Below are 5,490 nucleotides of genomic sequence, written 5' to 3' on the forward strand. Positions count from 1 at the left end.
AAGCACAAGAGCCGGGCAACCCAACTATTGACCAAAGACATGATTCGGAGCCAATGCATATAGTGCTAAATTCGGGGTGCCGAGCTATACTGTAAAAAGTGCTCGGACTTTTGTTGCCATGTTTGTGGGGTGCTATGAAGCCCCTGGCAAATTAGAACGTACCAAAGTGTATGGGCGCTATCTAATAATATTATCAATAAGGACAAAAGGAAAACATAAAAAGAGCAAGGGTAATGAGCCAAGGCCGCAGAATTTGGGCCGCAAACTGTTTCCGTTCTAATTTGATTAATACGTTAAAGCGCATTGATCAAATAGTGCAATAAGCAATGAGCTAAACCATGACCAAGAGAGAGCTACGTGTGGGTCCTGAAAATAGGTAGAGTGATTGTGAAAGAAACCACCTAAGAAATTCCCCTATACGTTTGTGCTTCGTGCCATCTTGGTATATGTATCCTTTAAAAGGACCGGTGATTAGGCCACCAGGGGTAACCTGTGGAGAGAAAACCTGAAAAGGAGAAGAGGAAACAATGAGAGTATGTGTGTCCGGGAGCGATCGAGCCATATTGTGGATCACAGGCTAGTTATGCCTCCGTCTATGCCCATGGTATCTTGAGTGTGTAATTATGTATGCACGGTACGAATGCCGCTACTTGATCGGGACTGGGACAGAGGCCGAATTGCTAGTCGAGCTCCTGACGAGCTGGATTGTCCTCCTGCAGAGTTGTCCGGACTCTCTTGGCAGCGTCCGTGTGCTCCACCAGCGGTCCCATACAGCCCATCTTCTCCAGCAAACACTCAAGACCCTCGCAAGGGGCCAAGCCTCGCGAGGCGGACGGTGCAAGACCTCCTTAGGGGCGGCCTCACCAGGCTGGCTCGCGAGGGGCGGAGAGATCAAGGCAAGGGACACCTCATGAGGTTTATGTGATGCAAGCCATGATGACTGGTGCCAGGCGGGCGCCAGGGCATGCAGTGTCCTCGTTTCCTCTTTGGTGCTAAAGGGGCAAGCGTAGACGAGGAGTCCCGAGGCATCATGCGAAGGTTTCCATATCGGTGCAACAAGACCAAGACCAGTAGGACGGCAGGACGGAGGTCACCGTGGAGCCCAAGACGGCGTCACCACTAGAGCCTTTGGCAGGCGAAGACTACTTTTGTCAGGATAGCTTGTACTAGTTGTCTCCCTTCGAATTTGGCCATTGTGGGATCCCTTCCGGCTCAATATTTGGGAAGAGGACCAAGGCCTCTATAAATAGGGCAAGCCACCACCACAGAGAAGGGGGAGGACCTAGATCGAATCCATAGCACCCCAACCACTCGAGTTCACCAAGCACAAGAACACCTCTCCTCGCGAGGCTGTTCTTCCCTTGTACAGTTCATCGTTAGCCCAAGAGGTAATTCACCACACCACACTGGAGTAGGGTATTACACCACAACGATGGCCCGAACCAGTATAAATCTTGTGTCTAATGTTCTTTGGTTTCGCCGAGCTAGGCCGTGAGATCGTAGAGTGTGCGAGCTAGGGAGGGGGAGAGATATCCGTGCGCACCCCAGTGTTCGAACCTCAAGGGTTTTGCCGGAACCCGAAATCCGACAGCATGGAAAGTATTGGGAACTCTAAGTCGTTTTCGTTGGTGGGATGGATACACCTCCCAAAATGTTTTTTATCTCTAAGTTTTTCGCTTTGAGCTCTGGCACCTCTACAAATCCCTACTTCCCTCTGCGAAGGGCCTTTCTTTTACTTTATGCAATTTTTATTTTGAATTTGAGGCTCCATCTTCTCTTACAAAAGCACCAACTAGGAGGCAATATGATCGTACTTGAGTATTGGGTGTAACTTATATGCGAGTGTGTTTCATGAATGGGTCAATGATTGAGCATGATGGGCTAGGGATAACTTATTTTAGCGTTGATATTTTGAAAGACGTGGTTGCTTGTTGATATGCTTGAGTATTTAAATTATCATGTCAAAAGTAGACTGTTGCTTTGAACAATATAAAAGTCCAAATGTCCATGCTATAAAGAAAATAATATGATATGACATGTTAGGCCGCATTCCACATCAAAAATTCTATTTTTATCACTTCCCTACTCGAGGACGAGTAGGAGTTAAGCTTGGGGATGCTGATACGTCTCCAACGTATCTATAAGTTTTGATTGTTCCATGTTGTTATATTATCAATCTTGGATGTTTTATATTGATTTTATAGTCATTTTATATCATTTTTTGGTACTAACCTATTGACATAGTGCCAAGTGCTAGTTGCTGTTTTTCCCATGTTTTTTACATCACAGAAAAGCAATACCAAATAGAGTCCAAATGCCACGAAACTTTACGGGGATTTTTTATGGACCAGAAGGAACATAATGGGCCCTGGTTGCGCCTGGGGGGTGCTCCGAGGAGAGCACAACCCACCAGGGCGCGTCAGGAGGCCCAGGCACGCCCTTGTGAGTTGTCCCACCTCGGGTTCCCCCCGGACCGCCTCTTTTCTCTATAAATACCCCAATATTCCCAAAACCCTAGGGGAGTCGATGATATATTGATCCAGCCGCCGCAGAGTCCAGAACCACCATATCCAATCTAGACACCATCTGGATGGGTTCACCACCTCCATTGGTGCCTCTCCAATGATGCGTGAGTAGTTCTTTGCAGACCTTCGAGTCTGCAGTTAGTAGCTAGATGGTTTCCTCTCTCTCTCTCTCTCTCTCTCTTGATTCTCAATACAATGGCCTCTTGGAGATCCATATGATGTAACTCTTTTGCGGTGTGTTTCTTGGGATCCGATGAACTTTGAGTTTATGATCAGATATATCTTTTTATATCCATGAAAGTATTTGAGTTTGTTTGATCTCTTTTATGCATGATTGCTTATAGCCTCGTATTTATTCTCCAATATTTGGGTTTTGTTTGGCCAACTTGATCTATTTATCTTGCAATGGGAAGAGGTGCTTTGTAGTGAGTTCGATCTTACGGTGCTTGATCCTAGCGACAGAAGGGGAACCGACACGTATGTACCGTTGCTACTAAGGATAAAACGATGGGTTCTATCTCTAGATAGATAGATCTTGTCTACAACATGTCATCATTTTTATTGCATTACTCCGTTTCTCCATGAACTTAATACACTAGATGCATGCTGGATAGCGGTCGATGTGTGGAGTAATAGTAGTAGATGCAGGCAGGAGTCGGTCTACTAATCTTGGACGTGATGCCTATGTAATGATCATTGCCTGGATATCATCATGAGTATTTTAAGTTCTATCAATTGCCCAACAGTAATTTCTTCACCCACCGTTTGCTATTTTTCTCGAGAGAAGCCACTAGTGAAACCTACGGCCCCCGGGTCTCTTTCTCATATTATTTGCCTTTGCGATCAATTTTCCTTTGCATTTATTTTCAGATCTATTAATCCAAAAATCCAAAAATACTCTACCGGACTTTATTTTATTTGTGATATATTTATTCAAACTATTACAACTTTCTCCCATCACGCACCAATTTCTGGCAGCGTTACCCGAAAGGGGTTGACAACCCCTTTAACATGTCCGATTGCGAGTATTCGTTATTTATGTGCAGGGGTTGTTTACGTTGTGTTGCTTGGTTCTCCTACTAGTTCGATAACCTTGGTTTCATATCTGAGGGAAATACCTACCACCGCTGTGCTGCATCATCCCTTCCTCTTTGGGGAAATACCAACGTAGCTTCAAGCGACATCACACCGCGCGCAAAGTTTTCCTCCACATTTCCAAATTTTTGGCCTACCGCCAAAATATCTACGCCCACCCCCTTTTCTCCCCGACCACAAGCCACATTTCCCATGTTCCCTCCTTCCTTCCTTCCTTCCTTCCTTCTTAAGCTATAGTCGCTTCCTCGCTCTCGTTGTCTCGCATCCTACCGCCGGGTCACCATGGTCTTCTTCAATGACCTCTCCAGCGGTTCCTCCTCCTCCTCCTCTGACTCCTTCACCACCCAGGTATGCCTCTCTTCTCTCTCTTTCTTTCTCTCTCTCTCGGGCTATGACTTGGAATGAAGGATTTTAACCCGATGGCCGATTTGAGTCATTTCTTCCTCTTGTAGCTCACTAGGACCATTAGCTGCAACGAATGGAGCGGGGTGGCTGAAGATCTGTCTGCTCGTTGTCACCATCAATCTCCATGCGTGAAGCTAGTTGTGCTTGAATCTATGGACAGTGGGAGGAAGTTTCTGGCATGTGCAGAGAAGGTTAGACCCTCTTTCGTTGTTGCAAGTCATTTGTTAGATGTGATTCAGACACTGTCACGGTCCCAACCCATTCATACCACACCTTCAACCAAACGCATCCTAAGACAGTGTCACATTTTTCACCTAGTATCTAAAAATGTTGCCATCTCATCATCGGTGCCATTAGAAAATTATTTGGCACCGCTTCAGCAGTTTGTGCAGCCAACTTTGGTCCACGCATCCGAGCAGCTAAGCAGTAAAATACTAAATCTTTATGGCATGAACGAACTGCGCATCGGAGCAACTAGGTGCTCCGGAGTCCGGGTTCCTGATTTTTTCCAGCTGCATCAGCTCGCCAGTGCAGGGCACCGATGCGAGAGTAGCAACAGTTGTATTTATATTACACCAGTTTTGGCATACATAGTGGATAACCTTAGTACTATTAGTTCTATGTTACTAAATATGTGCATGTACACACCTGTTAGTATCAATTTGATGTCATCCAAACACTGTCGCTATGTTGTTCCAGTTATATTTACCTTCCACATAAAATGTTCAATTTGTTATTTATAGTTACATGAGTAAGAACTTGTAGCGTTCTTGTAATTAATTATAGCTTCTGATGTTTCAGAATTTAGTTATTGTCTCAGCAGCAATTAATTCAATTGCACATTGATCTTTTTGAGAAGATATGTCATAATTAACCTATTTCTTCAGTTTTTCAAAATAAGTGTTGGTGATTTTCTATGTTGCTATAAACCCATTTCCCCTGCAATTGTTACTGATCTACTCCCTCTATTCCAAAATAGATGACTCAACTTTATACTTTTAATACAAAGTTAGTACAAAGTTGGGTCATCTACTTTGGAACAGAGGGAGTAGTTTTAAATATCATAGGATGGACGGAAGTGTTCTTACTTGGAGTGGATTGATCAAGAGTGGCCACGGTCTTTGAAGATGTGCCTAGCAAAGCTCTGGAGCATGTATGAGGAAGAGAACAGAGGTAGACTTAGAGAAAGTGTTATCAACGCTGAAGAATATTTGAAGATGCGGGATGAAAAGAGGAAGGTGGAGAATGAGCTTAGATTTTTTAAATCAGACTTTGCTAAGATGGTGTTGGCGAAGGAGGAGGCACTTCTCCAATTGGACAGTGCAAAATAGGTTCTTACTAAACTGAAAGAAGGGGTGGATAAGACATTCCTGGATGATCTCGATTAGGGAAATGTATATATTTTTCTAATATTGTTCTTATGAAGTTGAACTAGCTATATGATGTGTTGTGTTGTTTTCAGGTA

Source organism: Triticum dicoccoides, chromosome 1A (genome assembly GCF_002162155.2).
Source record: "Triticum dicoccoides isolate Atlit2015 ecotype Zavitan chromosome 1A, WEW_v2.0, whole genome shotgun sequence".
NCBI classification, from domain to species: Eukaryota; Viridiplantae; Streptophyta; class Magnoliopsida; order Poales; family Poaceae; genus Triticum; species Triticum dicoccoides.